The sequence below is a fragment of the Lepisosteus oculatus genome, unplaced genomic scaffold, assembly GCF_040954835.1.
Source record: "Lepisosteus oculatus isolate fLepOcu1 unplaced genomic scaffold, fLepOcu1.hap2 HAP2_SCAFFOLD_64, whole genome shotgun sequence".
In the NCBI taxonomy this organism is placed as follows: domain Eukaryota; kingdom Metazoa; phylum Chordata; class Actinopteri; order Semionotiformes; family Lepisosteidae; genus Lepisosteus; species Lepisosteus oculatus.
In genome coordinates this window covers 592,846-611,895 of record NW_027168193.1, presented here as the reverse complement: position 1 = coordinate 611,895, position 19,050 = coordinate 592,846, and the positions used below count along the sequence as shown (strand labels likewise).

Sequence of the window (19,050 nt, the reverse complement as noted above, 5' to 3'; positions counted from 1 at the left end):
TTGGGTGTTATGTCATCAAAAAGTAAGAACAGCGAATCTCCCTTTGATCAAAAGCGCAACAGAACTGTTTTCCGTGGAGCAGCTTTCAGACCCGCAGACCTGTTTTATTTGTAGGGCAGGGCGCATTCCCAAATGCGAATCTCCTGTTTTAGAAATGCTTTGGGCGGCGTGAAGTGAAAATAAGAAATGGGCTCCAGATGCACATGGAAGCAATCAAGTGTTTCATCCGAGCTGTTTCAAAGACTGCTCAAGAGCTTTCCTTTCACAGAGGCGCAACGATTAATGATGGGGGTGCACCCTTCAATGCGCCTTCCCAGTGGGCATTGATTCGTCGAATATACGTATATTTACAGCGAAAATACGGCTATACGTATATATACGTCGCCTCGACGTTTAATCAACGTCGAATTGCAACCATAAAATCGACGACATGAATAAACGCATATATAACATCGAAAACACATCTAACACAGTGCCTGAGGCTTTTTACTGTATGTATCGTGTGTGCCGCAACTAGGAGTATACGGCACTCTGCACAGTGTTCGAAGTAAATTATTTTCGCAGTAATAAATTTATTATATTTACTATATTTATTATACACGTGTAAATTTATTACTGCGAAAATAATTTACTTCGAACACTGTGCAGAGATTCTAGACAAATTGCAGACAACATTTAGACGTCTAAGGTATGCGTTTAATAGACGAATATTATACGTCTTTTGCCCACTGTGCTGCCCTCTTGATTTCGGATTTAATTTCTTTATTACAGGGGCGCTTTTATGATGACAGAGTCATGTTCAGGTACTTTGCTTGATGGAGGAAGCTCATTTCGGACTCTGTGATCTGCTCACCTGGAAAGGTCTGCTGTACTACTACAAGAGAGACGTAGAGTCTGGAGGAAGGGACAATTTTATGATGCTTTGGAAGATAATGTTTTTTTTTTCTTTGAAATCGAAATGAATCAGAATATCAGTGCAAAAGACAGACTCTTGGTTTGGTTTAAAGAGATATGGTTTTAAAACAGACAAAATGTAGAAAACAGGTGTTTCTCACTTTTGGAAAAGAATGGACTGGGGGTAATATTTTACTAGTTGCAGTGCTGATCTCACTGGGTTACAGTCCTGCAGTATCACACTGGATAACGTGTCTGACTACGGATCAGGAGATTGTAAGTTCGACTCCTGCCTGGCTCGGGTTGTTTTTAAACGCATCGGGCTACTCCCTAAGTAGTCTGTGCTACTTACTGCATTGTAAGAGTACCCAGTAAGAGATTCCCTTCATGTAAAGGAACTGCACCTGAAAGCTTTAGAAAAACACCTGGGCTCAGTACGGTGCTGAGAGCTCAGCTTTGCTGTTCTAATTAGCACGCACTGCATCGGCTATGAACCCGAACTTTTCAATTATTCCGATCAGTAAGTCAACACGTAGTCCACATGAACGGTAGAAATATTCTCTTGTCTGTCTCTTGTTTGTATAGAACTGAATGTCCCTGACAATGTACTGTTAGTTTTAATTGAAGAACGGCATTTGTGTTCAAATATACCATTTACGTAACTGCTCATGCGACACTGAGTTGTAATTAGTCAAGAAATAAAGTCGAACAACAGCTGCGGGTTTGATTCTGAACGTATGAGATTTCAGCGCCTTTTACTTCCATTGACAAATGACAGAGATTCGAAGAGAGATCCTTCAGACCAGCAAGCAAACCCACGGCTATTTCGGTTTTCTATCTAGGCAACGTTGGTGTCTGCAATAGCATACATGAAAGCGTGATGCAATTTCTGTGGCTACATTTGTTGCACGTCATGCACAGTAAGAGTGTTTCTAACACCAAATAAAAAGTCAACAATTAGCGATCACGCCTTCTCCTCAGTTAACCCACTGAAACCCTTGCTGTTAACAGTTCTTTACTGCGTGCTTTACGAGCACCTACATATTGTGTCGGTTCTTTCAGCTGTATTCATTAGGTTTTCAAAGGCATAAGTAGAGCACCAGAGGTGCGAACGCAAAATGTGTGGTTATCTGAAGAATGTATTTCCATGGCAGCAGGGCCAAGCGATTTAGCGTTCTTATAGTACCAGGAAAGGAGAAGCGGCACTTAGCCTCTGCCTCGCAGGCACAAGGTAACGTGCGGCAGACGCCGGAGTCGGCAGGTTTCGACCCTGCGCGGGGAAGCCCCAACGCATTTCGAGCCCATCGCCTTAACCACTCGAGCACGACAAAAGCGAGCCCGCCGCCGCCGCCGCATTCCTCCTATAATCAAACACGGACTGCGAGGTGGCTGCGGAAACCTTTTTAAAGTTGCTCTCCGTTAAAAAAAAAATACCTTTCACAAGATACGTGCCGGCAGACAGACACGCCTCAGAGGGTTTAAGGCTGGCTTCACGTTCAAATGATAAAGTCCCCCCGTCCGGATGTCAAAATGCAACGTTGTCAGACAGAACAAACATCAACAAACCACAAATGTGGACAAGGATTTTACAAGCTGCACCACACTGCACTTTCAAAAGCATTTACGTTCGTGTTAGACGCAGGACTTGCCTTTGATTTGCGCGCTTACGAACGCCATGGAAAACGAAACTAAACTAAAGCCCTCAGCTCCTGCACTTGATTATAATGCCGTTACGTGTCGAAGCAGTAATTTACGTCTTCCTACCACTGCAACACGGGGAATAGAGAGAAATGAGCACACGCTACGAATCGTCTCAATCACTCCCTAGAGTCGTAAGGCGCATTGAAGGGTGCACCCCCATCATTAATCGTTGCGCCTCTGTGAAAGGAAAGCTCTTGGGCAGTCTTTGAAACAGCTCGGATGAAACACTTGATTTCTTCCATGTGCATCTGGAGCCCACCCAGTGGGCAAAAGACGTATAATATACGTCTATTAAACGCATACCTTAGACGTCTAAATGTGGTCTACAATTCGTCTAGAATGAAATTCTAATATACGTCTAAAGTTATACGTCAATTATACGTCTATGTTTAGACGTTCATTATACATAAATGGTTGGAGTTCTATTATACGGATAAATTTAGAGGACTATTATACATATATGGTTGGAGTTCCGGATAACTTTAGAGGTCTATTATACGTATATGGTTAGAGGTCTGTTATACGTATATGGTTAGAGGTCTATTATACGGATAACTTTAGAGGTCTATTATACGTATATGGTTAGAGGTCTATTATACGTATATGGGTAGAGGTCTATTATACATCAAAGATAGGTTTTATAGGTGTAGAAACAAGTAAACCAAGCCAATGATTAGATTTAGAAATGTATTCTGAAAATACACATTCACACCTGAAACATGTATTTCAAATTATACATTGTATACAATCAATCAACAATCAACATATGGGCAATAATCATAAAAAACACAACTAGTCTTGAACTTCAGCTACAAATTCTGGTAACATGGCAATATACAGTATAGTAATGACAAACACAAAACTAATTACATTAACACACTAACTCAAAACCACATTTTGATTCAAATATACATTTTAAAATGTACAACTTCTATATTTCCAAGAAAAAAAAATATTACAATGGAAGTTAAGATGATTTTTGTCCACTATTTGCAAACCCTGTCTAATTGTCCTAACAGTTAGAACCAAAAACCTATTATTTTCAGTGTCCAGATCTCCTGGCCCCCTGCCTTGCATATGCATTCTTCAAGTAACACATTGCATGCTCCTTTATTTCTTTTTCTGTTGATGTAGGGTGGGACTTCAGCACCGCAGCTAGGAGAAAATTATATAATATTACTTCCCAAATAAATGATGATTAATATCTTCTTTAGTATAATCTAAAAAATGAACGGTTTACTAAGCTCAAAACTGAAATAAATGTATAAAATTTAGCTTGCATCATAGCAGTTGAGCAATAAAGTCTGTCCTAATTAAAGAGTACCCAAAGTTTGAAAGTACAACATAGAATAAGAATAGAGAAACGGCAAAACGATTTTGTGTCATCTTCCCCATTCACACTATTTTATGTGCCATTTTTTGCTTATTCACGTACTATTTTAATCAAAATAATATTAAGAAAGATCTGTATGTATTCAGATAGTATTATTATTGTTCATACTTACTCGTCAAAAGAGGATTGCTGAGATATTTGCGGATATACTTCTACATTTGAAAAACGTGTCCAAAATGGTGACCAACGAATACTAGCAATGCATTGTGGTATATAAGCGGAAAATATGCTGGGTTCGATATTTTCTCAACGTATGCGTTTATTAATGTTGTCGATATTATGGTTGAAATATAACATTGAAAATACATCGCGGCTATGTGCCCCCTGCTATGAGCTGATGTGCAATTTTAACGCATGTAGTTAGTAAGGATCGGTCACTGTTGTATGGTATTATATATAATGACATTATGGAATAGGATGGGGACAGGCCTGGCATCACGGGGGGAGGGGGGAATGTCGCCCCTTCAGTTTTGGGCAAAAAGATTTACCTAACTTAATTTGCGCCCTAAAAAAATAGTTGTACTTTGTCAATGGTCAGACAACACTAAATGACACGAACAGTCACTCAGTCTGTTTGATGGGCAGGAGGGCTATCCGTCCAGGAACTGCACATATCAGTGTCGTTATTGAGTGTCAACATTACGATCCTGTTTGCTCAGGTGGACCGATTCCTTGCAGTAGTTTATCATTATACTTAAAATCGTTATATAACTAGGACTAGTTATAGCAGTCTGTGCTTTCTGTTGGTTTTACAACATTTTTTCTTAACGATTCAGAACGTCCATGTAGCTGCAAAAATGAACGCTTATGGTACTTTTCGCTCCAGGCAATACTCTCCAGTGAGAGTGACGAAAAATGTGAAACTGAACTTCATCGCAAATACCAGATTGCTAGTCGATATCTTCTATCATGAAGCACTAATCAATGGCATAGCTGCGAGATTTCATTTGGGTAGCTGCACCGTACAGCTCCGTTTCAACCGAAATATCACCCCCGCTCAGAATTTCAGACGCCCCCCTACAGATTTTTCCCCGGGCACCGCGCACTGATGGGAGACGGGGTTTCCAGGAAATGGTATCAACTTTTCTCAAGAAAATAAAAATAGAAACTCTATAGGCACTCAAACATTTTACTGTTTTTTTTTTCAGGCAGGTGGCAAGACCCCTCCGCAAAACCCTTGTATGCCAAGCTGTGGGCATTGATTCGTCGAATATACGTATATTCACGGCGAAAATAAGGTTATACGTATATATACGTCGCCTCGACGTATAATCAACGTCGAATTGCAACCGTAAAATCGACGACATTAATAAATGCATATATAACGTCGAAAACACATCTAACACTAGGAGTATACGGCACTCTGCACAGTGTACGAAGTAAATTATTTTCGCAGTAATTAATTTACACGTGTATAATAAATATAGTAAATATAATTAATTACTGCGAAAATAATTTACTTCGTACACTGTGCAGAGTGCTGTATACTCCTAGTGTTAGATGTGTTTTCGACGTTATATATGCGTTTATTAATGTTTATTTCACAGTGTCGTGCACCTTTTCATTGCTCTCGCTTTCAGAGCCTCCGCACGGCACACGACTCAACATCAGGAAGCACATTGAAGTGAAAGCAGGGAGCGCTGCGACATGCACTGTGCAGATCCCGCCACACTAAGAGGTGAGTGGGTCTGTTCGATGCACAAAGAACGCTTTGATAAGCGTCAAAGGCAAATCATTCCGAGTTGGTCGTTTGTGTTTTCCGTTCAGACGCGAAATGCTGAAATGATCTCTCGGCTCCTCGGTTGTCATTTCTGCTCCGTAAAGGAATCACAGCACGAGTCGGCTTCCAGCACGGTGGGTCGGGACACGATGCCGGGGGTCGGAGAGAGCGATGTCTTCCTCGTTAGTATAGGACCTGTCACGTGGACCTGTCACCTGTCCCCACCTGTCACGCGGGAGACCGGGGTACATCAGGACGCGCATTGAAGTGAAAGCAGGATGCGCTGCGACATGCACTGTGCAGATCCCGCCACACTAAGAGGTGAGTGGGTCTGTTCGATCACAGCACTAGGCGAATCCCCAATCCCCTTTTGTGCGTGGCGACAGAAGAAGTCTGGTCTGTTTCCTCCCGGTTTCAATCCGGGGATCTTTCGCGTGTGAGGCAAACGTGATAACCACTACACTACGGAAACTGTGGTCAGATGTGCCCAGCGGCCCAGCGCTGAGCTTCACCAATGCGATTCAGCTGCTTCCAGTGCCTTTATTGGGATGCGCTGATGGACCATGCTCTCTCTCCAGAGACCAGCACGCCTGTCATGGACGGAGCAGGAAAGACGGCGCCACATTCTACAGCCCTCTCCACGCAATCGACGAAATCGGGCTACTGAAGTGGAGAAAATCGCCTCTCCAGAAAGTGCAAATATCATCTTGGAGAGTATTGTAACGCAACGGGGGCTCAGGCGGGCGCCCTTGCCGCATCTGGTCGGCCCCATCCCGACTGGAGGCTCGAACCCGGGACTTCCGCGTCTCTCTGCAGCGACCTAGCCCCGTGAGCCAAAGAGAGATCTCACCACAGCCCAGTAGCTGTGGTCCTGCTATCACAGGGAAGGGCGGTGACGTCACCCGCTCTGGTACGCCGGCTCTTACACAGCGCCTGTCGGCCGTAAGCGTTACACTCTCCCCCGCTTAAATCGCCGTCCCCGGCGAAGGGCTATCCCGCCCCGCTTCTGACACCAATGTAACGCAACGGGGGCTCAGGCGGGCGCCCTTGCCGCATCTGGTCGGCCCCATCCCGACTGGAGGCTCGAACCCGGGACTTCCGCGTCTCTCTGCAGCGACCTAGCCCCGTGAGCCAATGAGAGATCTCACCACAGCCCAGTAGCTGTGGTCCTGCTATCACAGGGAAGGGCGGTGACGTCACCCGCTCTGGTACGCCGGCTCTTACACAGCGCCTGTCGGCCGTAAGCGTTACAGTATAAATCCTATTGCCGAAGGTCAGCCCTGTCTACCAGAGTGACCCTCCCACCTCCTGCAGCGATGGTCAGCTCGTCTCACACGCGTGAAGTTTCGGCTGGAAACAAGCGCCCCCTCTTCTCGCACGTTTTGCACGTTGAGTAGTTTTAATGCGGCTCCTTCGTACACAGTGCTGATCTTTTGGAAAGCAGGAGGCAAAATTGACACGTTCCCATACCGGGAGTCGAACCCGGGCCGCCTGGGTGAAAACCAGGAATCCTAACCGCTAGACCATATGGGAGTGCACAACCCTGCTGTTCCGGGCATCATGCAAGCAAACTACATAAATATGAGAAAACACGCAAGAGAGCTGTCACTCAGAGTGTCGAAGGGTCGATGTATACTGGGGCTCAGTTGAAATGCAACGTCAGGACTTTCCCGAATTATGTCACACGAAGAGAGCACAGCCTTTTCCGCCCTGCCACGTGTGTATCGGTAACTCGCCGTGATCGTATAGTGGTCAGTACTTTGTGTTGTGGCCGCAACAACCCCGGTTCGAATCCGGGTCACGGCAGAATAGGGGCGTCTGCTTTTACTACTTGCACGAATGAAGGCAAAAAAAAGCCAATTGATGTGAACGAACGGCGCTTTACAGAGGAGTACTGCCTGACTGGATCGTTGATGAACGACAGAGACCACTCCGACCTCTTCTCGGGTTTCTTCAATGACTTACTAAGGATCTTCTTCACATTCGCCCATGCAGGGGAAGCCAGTTACACCAAAGCAAACGCAGGAAAGTGCAATTCAAGCAGAGACCAGGAGGGACTTGTTTACACCGAGAGTGGTCGGAGAATGGAACAATGCGCCCAGCCCTGTTGCTGGAGCCGATTCTTGATGAGATCTTGGGCTCACTAAGAAGCCCCCGCTGGATGCTAATCTTTCTGTTGTTCTTGCAGGTCCTGCGCTGCTATTGAGCCGACAGAGCTCGTCCTGATCTGTCGGCACAGCCCAATTGCAAATGATCGGCTCCGCATACAGAAGGAACGTGCGTTTGGTACAAGAGTGCATGAAGGCACCGGAAATACATTGGGAACAAATGACCGGTCGCTCAATACCTCTGTGAAGTACAGGAGCGTGCAAAACGAGGCTGTTTCCACCCGGTCTCGAACCGGGGACCTTTCGCGTGTTAGGCGAATGTGATAGCCGCTACACCACGGAAACCTGCAGGGACTGCTGCTGGTGTCTCGCTTGCGTTTCGGGCTGAGAAAGGGACGCGTCACTTTAGGCAGGGGGCGCTGGAGAGAGGAACAAAGGGCGCGATGAAACAAAACACCGAAACCCGGGATCTTTAGATCTTCAGTCTAACGCTCTCCCAGCTGAGCTATTTCGGCGGTGCACAGAGCCCACAGCCACCTGCTCCAGCCTTCCTGTGTTGCGGCATGAGCGCACCAAGAGTAGCGGGAGAGTGTTGCAGGAACGTCACTCAGAAGGAAAGCCACCCAGGTGCGCCCTCTGAGCTCTGTCCAGCGCATCTTCCTCGCATGGACTCCTGCCTGCGACGGGCAGGAAACAATTAGCAAGAACAGAACAACACCCCATGGGTGTCTCATGACCACACCTTAGGTTGTGACACGTGCAGGTGTGAGGGGTTGCCGGGCTACTTTGGAGCAGAGCTTGGGCGGAGGGAAGGCGGGAAAGCAGACAAAGAGGTGACACCTCAAGGTCTGCACGATCACAGCTCTCCGCCGCCCCAGGCTTCCGCTCGATAAGCTGCTGGACACACCCGCCCCTCCTCACACAGACCGTGGAAAAGCCCCCGAGTCGGAAGCCTATTTCAAAGTCGTTCTCCGTTTCAAAAAAACATTTCCAAAATACAAGCCTTGCAGACAGACACGCCTCAGAGGACTTAAGGGTGGCTTCATGTCGGAATGATAAAGTCTCCCCGTCCGGACATGAAAATGCCACTTTGTTACACACAAAAAAAGAATCAACAACAGAGAAATGCCCACAAGCATTTGAAAAGCCGCACCATGTCGCACTTGAAATAGCTCTTACATTAGTGGTAGACGCAGGAATCGCCTTTTTATTTACGCTCTTACCAACGCGATGGAAAGCAAAACAAAGCAAAGCAGAGCAAAACAAAACGAACAAACGAAAACCTTGCGTATAACGCCGTTACGTGCCCAAGCGGTATTGTACATCATCTTAGCACTGCACCCCGGGGCGTACGGTATATGGGAACGAGCACACGCCACGAATCGTCTCGAATCACTCCCTACAGCTGTAAGGCGCCTTGAAGCGTGCACCCCCAACATTCTTCTTTGCGCATGTGTGAAAGGTAAACTGTTGAACAAACTCTGAACCAGCTCTAAGCAAACTAATCCGATTAGACGTTACTTTGACTCATCTTTTTACGCTCAGTGCTGGATTGCTCAAACTCCAGCTAGGGTTAGGGTTAGCATTCCCACGCTACTTAGACACTTTGTTTACGCTCAGTGCTGGATTTTGGGAACTTCAGGATGAGTGGGAATTTTCTCCTATCTGTCAATTCTGTTTTGTTTTGGAGACTCTTGGCTGCCTATGTTGTACAGTGCAGCGTGAAGGAAACATTTTCCAAAACTGTGTCAGCTCAAAAGTTGTAAGAAAACCTCTCCAGCTGCTTTAACTCTCTTCATTTTTGTCATTTAATGTGACACTCGATGTATAACTGGAGCCTCACATATGCAAATGGTGAGGCTCCAGTTCGACACCCAGTTCGACACCACTTTACAGTATATGACAAAAGCATGGCAGACTGTGCCGGACCGGCAGATAACTTCCGCTTATTTTTACCATATTAAACATTGGAAATCCTCCCACTTGTATTTGTGACACTTGATTTTGGCTCCACCTAAGACACTCTTAAATCTTCAAACACTTTTCTCTTCTCCCGCAACACTCTTGTCTGTCGGCACTATGTGGCAGCGTTGCATGACAACCCCTCTCACCACGGAAAGGAACCTAACAGCTTTGGTAAGAGAGGAGAAAAGGACCTGGCCAGTACGGGGCTCGAACCCGTGACCTTGGCGTTATTAGCACCACGCTCTAACCAACTGAGCTAACCAGCCTCACAACAGTGCTCCTCTCTGTGCTGCAAAAAATCGAACTCAGGGAATTTCTTTTGTCCTCCTTTGAATAGAAAGCCGTGTAATTCAGTGTACGGGCTTTCTCGTGCAGTTTCATGGTTCTTGTAACCCAAATCCTACACTGGCCTGAAGTGCCCCCCCATTTCACAGCATTTTTCAGCTGATTTAAAATGTACCTAAAGGAGAAGCATTATTGAAGACCATCAATTACCAAGAGCTTTTGTCAAAGGTTTTGGTGGTCATTTTGAATGACCACAGAGCGCTGTGACCTCGGTTTTACGTCTCATCCAAAAGACAGCGCCCTTTTACAACACAGCATCTCCGTCACTATACTGGGGCATTGGGACCCGCACAGACCTCAGGGTGAGCGCCCCACCGCTGGCACCATTAACACCGCTTCCAGCTGGAAGCTTTGTTTTCCCCTGTAGCTCACCCTCATCCGGGTACTGACCTGGCTCACACCTGCTTAGCTTCAGTGGGTTTTTTGAGTTGCGAGTTGCAAGGGGATGCAAGTGATGGAGCCGCTCGCTGCAAAAGCCACTGCATTGGCCGGGAATCGAACCCGAGCCTCCGGCGTGGCAGGCGAGAATTCTACCACTGAACCACCAATGCTCAGTGCTTGGGCTTTCAAAAAAGACGCTTTTTTGGTGCTCTGTGCAAAACGCGTCGACATCTGCTTCCAGCTGCAAAATGCCATTCGCGGACGCTGAAGAACTTATTTCCAAGGCAGCGGGTACAAGCGATTGGGCGTTTTAAAACCACCAGGAACAGCAAAGAGGCACGCTTCTTTGCTTGCGCCGAAACACACCGACTGGAGGCGGATAACGCAGTCGGCAAGATTCGAACCTGCGCGGGGAGACCCCAATGGATTTCTAGTCCATCGCCTTAACCACTCGGCCACGACTTCAGCAAGCCCCACTGCCGCTGCGTTCTTGCTACAATCTTACCTGGATCGCGAGGCGCCGGCGGAAGCCTATTTCAAAGTCGTTCTCCGTTTCAAAAAAACATTTCCAAAATATAAGCCTTGCAGACAGACACGCCTCAGAGGACTTAAGGGTGGCTTCATGTCGGAATGATAAAGTCTCCCCGTCCGGACATGAAAATGCCACTTTGTTACACACAAAAAAAGAATCAACAACAGAGAAATGCCCACAAGCATTTGAAAAGCCGCACCACGTCGCACTTGAAATAGCTCTTACATTAGTGGTAGACGCAGGAATCGCCTTTTTATTTACGCTCTTACCAACGCGATGGAAAGCAAAACAAAGCAAAGCAGAGCAAAACAAAACGAACAAACGAAAACCTTGCGTATAACGCCGTTACGTGCCCAAGCGGTATTGTACATCATCCTAGCACTGCACCCCGGGGCGTACGGTATATGGGAACGAGCACACGCCACGAATCGTCTCGAATCACTCCCTACAGCTGTAAGGCGCCTTGAAGCGTGCACCCCCAACATTCTTCTTTGCGCATGTGTGAAAGGTAAACTCTTGAGCAGACTCTGAACCAGCTCTAAGGAAACTAATCCGATTAGACGTTACTTTGACTCATCTTTTTACGCTCAGTGCTGGATTGCTCAAACTCCAGCTAGGGTTAGGGTTAGCATTCCCACGCTACTTAGACACTTTGTTTACGCTCAGTGCTGGATTTTGGGAACTTCAGGACGAGTGGGAATTTTCTCCTATCTGTCAATTCTGTTTTGTTTTGGAGACTCTTGGCTGCCTATGTTGTACAGTGCAGCGTGAAGGAAACATTTTCCAAAACTGTGTCAGCTCAAAAGTTGTAAGAAAACCTCTCCAGCTGCTTTAACTCTCTTCATTTTTGTCATTTAATGTGACACTCGACGTATAACTGGAGCCTCACATATGCAAATGGTGAGGCTCCAGTTCGACACCCAGTTCGACACCACTTTACAGTATATGACAAAAGCATGGCAGACTGTGACGGACCGGCAGATAACTTCCGCTTATTTTTACCATATTAAACATTGGAAATCCTCCCACTTGTATTTGTGACACTTGATTTTGGCTCCACCTAAGACACTCTTAAATCTTCAAACACTTTTCTCTTCTCCCGCAACACTCTTGTCTGTCGGCACTATGTGGCAGCGTTGCATGACAACCCCTCTCACCACGGAAAGGAACCTAACAGCTTTGGTAAGAGAGGAGAAGAGGACCTGGCCAGTACGGGGCTCGAACCCGTGACCTTGGCGTTATTAGTACCACGCTCGAACCAACTGAGCTAACCGGCCTCACAACAGCGCTCCTCTCTGTGCTGCAAAAAATCGAACTCAGGGAATTTCTTTTGTCCTCCTTTGAATAGAAAGCCGTGTAATTCAGTGTACGGGCTTTCTCGTGCAGTTTCATGGTTCTTGTAACCCAAATCCTACACTGGCCTGAAGTGCCCCCCCATTTCACAGCATTTTTCAGCTGATTTCAAATGTACCTAAAGGAGAAGCATTATTGAAGACCATCAATTACCAAGAGCTTTTGTCAAAGGTTTTGGTGGTCATTTTGAATGACCACAGAGCGCTGTGACCTCGGTTTTACATCTCATCCAAAAGACAGCGCCCTTTTACAACACAGCATCTCCGTCACTATACTGGGGCATTGGGACCCACACAGACCTCAGGGTGAGCGCCCCACCGCCGGCACCATTAACACCGCTTCCAGCTGGAAGCTTTGTTTTTCCCTGTAGCTCACCCTCATCCGGGTACTGACCTGGCTCACACCTGCTTAGCTTCAGTGGGTTTTTTGAGTTGCGAGTTGCAAGGGGATGCAAGTGATGGAGCCGCTCGCAGCAAAAGCCACTGCATTGGCCAGGAATCGAACCCGAGCCTCCCACGTGGCAGGCGAGAATTCTACCACTGAACCACCAATGTTCGGTGCCTGGGCCTTCAAAAAAGACGCTTTTTTGGTGCTCTGTGCAAAACGCGTCGACATCTGCTTCCAGCTGCAAAATGCCATTCGCGGACGCTGAAGAACTTATTTCCAAGGCAGCGGGTACAAGCGATTGGGCGTTTTAAAACCACCAGGAACAGCAAAGAGGCGCGCTTCTTTGCTTGCGCCGAAACACACCGACTGGAGGCGGATAACGTAGTCGGCAGGATTCGAACCTGCGCGGGGAGACCCCAATGGATTTCTAGTCCATCGCCTTAACCACTCGGCCACGACTACAGCAAGCCCCACTGCCGCTGCGTTCTTGCTACAATCTTACCTGGATCGCGAGGCGCCGGCGGAAGCCTATTTCAAAGTCGTTCTCCGTTTCAAACAAACATTTCCAAAATACAAGCCTTGCAGACAGACACGCCTCAGAGGACTTAAGGGTGGCTTCATGTCGGAATGATAAAGTCTCCCCGTCCGGACATGAAAATGCCACTTTGTTACACACAAAAAAAGAATCAACAACAGAGAAATGCCCACAAGCATTTGAAAAGCCGCACCACGTCGCACTTGAAATAGCTCTTACATTAGTGGTAGACACAGGAATCGCCTTTTTATTTACGCTCTTACCAACGCGATGGAAAGCAAAACAAAGCAAAGCAGAGCAAAACAAAACGAACAAACGAAAACCTTGCGTATAACGCCGTTACGTGCCCAAGCGGTATTGTACATCATCCTAGCACTGCACCCCGGGGCGTACGGTATATGGGAACGAGCACACGCCACGAATCGTCTCGAATCACTCCCTACAGCTGTAAGGCGCCTTGAAGCGTGCACCCCCAACATTCTTCTTTGCGCATGTGTGAAAGGTAAACTCTTGAGCAGACTCTGAACCAGCTCTAAGGAAACTAATCCGATTAGACGTTACTTTGACTCATCTTTTTACGCTCAGTGCTGGATTGCTCAAACTCCAGCTAGGGTTAGGGTTAGCATTCCCACGCTACTTAGACACTTTGTTTACGCTCAGTGCTGGATTTTGGGAACTTCAGGATGAGTGGGAATTTTCTCCTATCTGTCAATTCTGTTTTGTTTTGGAGACTCTTGGCTGCCTATGTTGTACAGTGCAGCGTGAAGGAAACATTTTCCAAAACTGTGTCAGCTCAAAAGTTGTAAGAAAACCTCTCCAGCTGCTTTAACTCTCTTCATTTTTGTCATTTAATGTGACACTCGATGTATAACTGGAGCCTCACATATGCAAATGGTGAGGCTCCAGTTCGACACCCAGTTCGACACCACTTTACAGTATATGACAAAAGCATGGCAGACTGTGCCGGACCGGCAGATAACTTCCGCTTATTTTTACCATATTAAACATTGGAAATCCTCCCACTTGTATTTGTGACACTTGATTTTGGCTCCACCTAAGACACTCTTAAATCTTCAAACACTTTTCTCTTCTCCCTCAACACTCTTGTCTGTCGGCACTATGTGGCAGCGTTGCATGACAACCCCTCTCACCACGGAAAGGAACCTAACAGCTTTGGTAAGAGAGGAGAAAAGGACCTGGCCAGTACGGGGCTCAAACCCGTGACCTTGGCGTTATTAGCACCACGCTCGTACCAACTGAGCTAACCGGCCTCACGACAGTGCTCCTCTCTGTGCTGCAAAAAATCGAACTCAGGGAATTTCTTTTGTCCTCCTTTGAATAGAAAGCCGTGTAATTCAGTGTACGGGCTTTCTCGTGCAGTTTCATGGTTCTTGTAACCCAAATCCTACACTGGCCTGAAGTGCCCCCCCATTTCACAGCATTTTTCAGCTGATTTAAAATGTACCTAAAGGAGAAGCATTATTGAAGACCATCAATTACCAAGAGCTTTTGTCAAAGGTTTTGGTGGTCATTTTGAATGACCACAGAGCGCTGTGACCTCGGTTTTACATCTCATCCAAAAGACAGCGCCCTTTTACAACACAGCATCTCCGTCACTATACTGGGGCATTGGGACCCGCACAGACCTCAGGGTGAGCGCCCCACTGCCGGCACCATTAACACCGCTTCCAGCTGGAAGCTTTGTTTTTCCCTGTAGCTCACCCTCATCCAGGTACTGACCTGGCTCACACCTGCTTAGCTTCAGTGGGTTTTTTGAAATGCGAGTTGCAAGGGGATGCAAGTGATGGAGCCGCTCGCTGCAAAAGCCACTGCATTGGCCGGGAATCGAACCCGAGCCTCCCGCGTGGCAGACGAGAATTCTACCACTGAACCACCAATGCTCAGTGCCTGGGCCTTCAAAAAAGACGCTTTTTTGGTGCTCTGTGCAAAACGCGTCGACATCTGCTTCCAGCTGCAAAATGCCATTCGCGGACGCTGAAGAACTTATTTCCAAGGCAGCGGGTACAAGCGATTGGGCGTTTTAAAACCACCAGGAACAGCAAAGAGGCGCGCTTCTTTGCTTGCGCCGAAACACACCGACTGGAGGCGGATAACGTAGTCGGCAGGATTCGAACCTGCGCGGGGAGACCCCAATGGTTTTCTAGTCCATCGCCTTAACCACTCGGCCACGACTACAGCAAGCCCCACTGCCGCTGCGTTCTTGCTACAATCTTACCTGGATCGCAAGGCGCCGGCGGAAGCCTATTTCAAAGTCGTTCTCCGTTTCAAAAAAACATTTCCAAAATACAAGCCTTGCAGACAGACACGCCTCAGAGGACTTAAGGGTGGCTTCATGTCGGAATGATAAAGTCTCCCCGTCCGGACATGAAAATGCCACTTTGTTACACACAAAAAAAGAATCAACAACAGAGAAATGCCCACAAGCATTTGAAAAGCCGCACCACGTCGCACTTGAAATAGCTCTTACATTAGTGGTAGACGCAGGAATCGCCTTTTTATTTACGCTCTTACCAACGCGATGGAAAGCAAAACAAAGCAAAGCAGAGCAAAACAAAACGAACAAACGAAAACCCTCACGTCCCGCACTTGCGTATAACGCCGTTACTTGCCCAAGCGGTATTATACGTCATCCTAGCACTGCACCCCGGGGTGTACGGTATATGGGAACGAGCACACGCCACGAATCGTCTCGAATCACTCCCTACAGCTGTAAGGCGCCTTGAAGCGTGCACCCCCAACATTCTTCTTTGCGCGTCTGTGAAAGGTAAACTCTTGAGCAAACTCTAAACCAGCTCTAAGGAAACTAATCCGATTAGACGTTACTTTGACTCATCCTTTAAGGGACCTTTGTTAATTGGAGAAATCAATGATTTCGAATGAATTCTGTATGCGTTAAAAGACAGCTATACACAGAAAACATGCAGGACACTGCTCATGATGTTTCCCGAGCCGAAACACAGTGCGTTTTTCCAAGCCATCTGACAAAGCCCGCCCACTGAAAACTGCAGCAGATCGTGTAAAGACGTTCAACTTTGTAACTACTGCACGCACAGGAAGCAGAATAAATTCCTCTTTTCAAACTGTCAAAGGTTTGCTTTGCGAACGCTGCAGGACATCGCACAATCTCTTTTGAACGGGGACAAACGATTTCTTATGAGGCGCACTAAGTACAGACGTTTAAAAAGCTCCACTCATGCCGACCATGCAGCATGAAGAAGCGCAACCTAACGTTTGCATTCCTAGCACTGTTGCAACCTAGCACTGTTGCATTCCGCGCATCAGTAGCTAAAAGAATATCATTTAAGGCTCTTGTTAATGCTGTTTCAGAAACCAGACTGAAATTTCTCAAGTATATTATTTGAATCCAGATACGATTGACGTTGGGCAACAACTATTCTCTCAAAACTTTTAGATTGAAATGGGACCTTTGAGACAGGCCTGTAGTTGTTAAGAACTTGTGGATCCAAATTTGACTTCTTAAGGAGCGGTCTAACAACCGCTACCTTAAATTGATCAGGTACAACGCCTGACGCAAGCGATGCATTCATCATACTAATTATAGGTCCTGCCAGTCCTTCGAGGGAATCTTTGACTAGCTGAGTGGGTATGGGATCTAGCGAACAGGTGGTTGACTTTGTCTTACGTCTGTGTCCATGAGTCCACCATAAGAAGAAATCTGAACAGAAATCTGAGTGGTGATCATGCGAGGTCACCACGGAGGAAACCACTGCTCTCCCCCCCAAAAAAACCACCACTGCCCCTCTCAAGTTTGCTAAAGACCACATGGATGTTCCACAGCAACTCCTGGAACAATGTTCTGTGGACAGACGTGACAAAAGTTGAACTTGTTGGTAAATGTGCACAGCGTTATGTTTGGAGATAACAAAACACTGCATACCAACTCCAAAACCTCATCCCACCTGGGAAGCATGGCGGAGGCTGTACGGCTTGCAATCATCGAGGGACCGATGAATTCCAAGATGTATCAGGAAATTCTACAGCAGAATGTCAGGGTGTCTGCCTGTGATCTAAAACTCGAAAGACGCTGGGTCATGCAGCATGACAAAAACAAAGGAGTACATCAACAACAGAGTGGCTGAAACAGAAGAAATTCCATATTTTGGGATGGCCAAGTAAGAGTCCTGACCCCAATCCCATTGAAGTGCTGTGGCGTGATCTGAAGCAGGCCGTTCAGCGCAAGACATCCCAAAAATATACATGAACTGAAACAGTTTTGCATAGAGGAATAGGCCAAAATACTTCCTAACCGCTGCTCAGGTCTGACCAGCCGCTACAGAAAGTGGGGATTGAGGTTTTTGTCATAAAGGAGGTTCCACTAGCTCCTTAATATAAGGGTTCACATACTTTTTCCATCAATGACCTTGATTGTTTAAACCATTTGGTCAATAAAGAAACAGCAATGTCAAATGTTGGGCGTGTGTTGTTTGTGAAATCAGACTCTCTTTATTAATTATTATGACTTAGATAAAGATAAGATCACATGTTAGGAGCCATTCATGCAGAAATCCACATCATTCCAAAGGGCTGTTTACAAAAGTTTTTCTCCCAACTGTATGTGAGAGAAAAGCAGAGACGCTCACTGAGTAAGGTGGGGTTGTAGCTTTGCAAATCACAAGGACATTTGTACGCTCAAAATGGGACAGGAGCACCCCAGATGGGACTCAAACCCACAATCGCTGTTTTAGGAGGCCAGTGTCTTAGCCATTAGGCCACTGGGGCACACTGGGGAGGGTCAATCACGCTGATGAGAGCCAGTTTTTTTTTCCTTTGCTTTTTCAAAGGGATCCCCAAAATTAGGGAAGTTAGGCAGCAGAAGGTTTACTGTGACCTGAGAAGGACCGGCATCCAATCACGGTGGTACACACACACACGCTCTCACTCATCTGAGCTACACGGCTACCAAGATGATCTCAGGTGCGCCGAGCTGGTACGGAACATATTGAACTGATCGACGACGAATTGTCTCTCAGACAGGCTTTTCACCTCTGAGCTCCCTGACTGACAGTGATCAGCTAGGTAGTGAAACAGTCAGCTGCTTCTAAGCCTTAAACAGCTGCATCTCGGCGCTTCCACGGAGAGATGATTTGAAAGCCGAACATCGCCTATTGGGAACACCTTTCTATCACTAGTTTAAGAGACTCTTAAGGTCTTGCAGAGGTGCCTGTCTAATAGCATGTGCTTTGCAAGCTATAGGTGTTTAGGCTGAGGCAGAATGCCTGTTAACAAAATGTTTTTCTAAAGGGGCCTCGCACTCTTTTCCAAGCAATGGTCACCATCCCCACCGAGTGTCACAATGTAGTCATGTCCTAGGACATCACCTGTTAGTCTCCATTTGTCTGCCACCAACACTTTAGGTTACAGAGTCACAACCGCACCCCGGAGACCAGAGGAGCCATTGGCGTTCTGGCGGCGCAGATTGGGCTGAAGGTGGGACGCTTGAATCTCGCTGTTGGAGGCCGTCTGAAACTGACCCAAGCCTTTCCCTTGAATTAAATGTAAATAAGAAATGAACCCCAGATGCACATGGAATCAATCACGTGTTTCCTTTGAGCCGTTTCAGAGACTGCTCCAGAGTTTACCTTGCACAGATGCGCAAAGATTAATGATGGGGGTGCACGCTTCCAGGCGTCTTACAACTGTAGGGACTGTTTAGAGACAATTCGTAGATTGTTCTCATTTCCCTCTATTCCCCGT

The 19,050-nt window shown here is 46.7% G+C and overlaps 8 non-coding genes across 8 annotated transcripts; 1 reads left to right on the top strand and 7 right to left on the bottom strand.

Moving 5' to 3' along the window:
- Window positions 1-7,169: 7,169 nt before the first annotated feature.
- On the bottom strand, window positions 7,170-7,241 carry trnae-uuc (transfer RNA glutamic acid (anticodon UUC)). The gene has a single exon. It is a non-coding gene; the product is annotated as a tRNA-Glu (tRNA).
- Window positions 7,242-7,442: 201 nt separating this feature from the next.
- trnah-gug (transfer RNA histidin (anticodon GUG)) lies at window positions 7,443-7,514 on the top strand. Its single transcript has one exon. It is a non-coding gene; the product is annotated as a tRNA-His (tRNA).
- A 574-nt stretch (window positions 7,515-8,088) lies between these two features.
- Window positions 8,089-8,161, bottom strand: trnav-aac (transfer RNA valine (anticodon AAC)). The gene has a single exon. It is a non-coding gene; the product is annotated as a tRNA-Val (tRNA).
- A 1,812-nt stretch (window positions 8,162-9,973) lies between these two features.
- trnai-aau (transfer RNA isoleucine (anticodon AAU)) lies at window positions 9,974-10,047 on the bottom strand. The gene has a single exon. It is a non-coding gene; the product is annotated as a tRNA-Ile (tRNA).
- A 2,195-nt stretch (window positions 10,048-12,242) lies between these two features.
- On the bottom strand, window positions 12,243-12,316 carry trnai-aau (transfer RNA isoleucine (anticodon AAU)). Its single transcript has one exon. It is a non-coding gene; the product is annotated as a tRNA-Ile (tRNA).
- An 843-nt stretch (window positions 12,317-13,159) lies between these two features.
- Window positions 13,160-13,241, bottom strand: trnas-aga (transfer RNA serine (anticodon AGA)). Its single transcript has one exon. It is a non-coding gene; the product is annotated as a tRNA-Ser (tRNA).
- Window positions 13,242-14,511: 1,270 nt separating this feature from the next.
- Window positions 14,512-14,585, bottom strand: trnai-aau (transfer RNA isoleucine (anticodon AAU)). Its single transcript has one exon. It is a non-coding gene; the product is annotated as a tRNA-Ile (tRNA).
- Window positions 14,586-15,144: 559 nt separating this feature from the next.
- On the bottom strand, window positions 15,145-15,215 carry trnag-gcc (transfer RNA glycine (anticodon GCC)). The gene has a single exon. It is a non-coding gene; the product is annotated as a tRNA-Gly (tRNA).
- Between the last annotated feature and the right edge of the window lie 3,835 nt (window positions 15,216-19,050).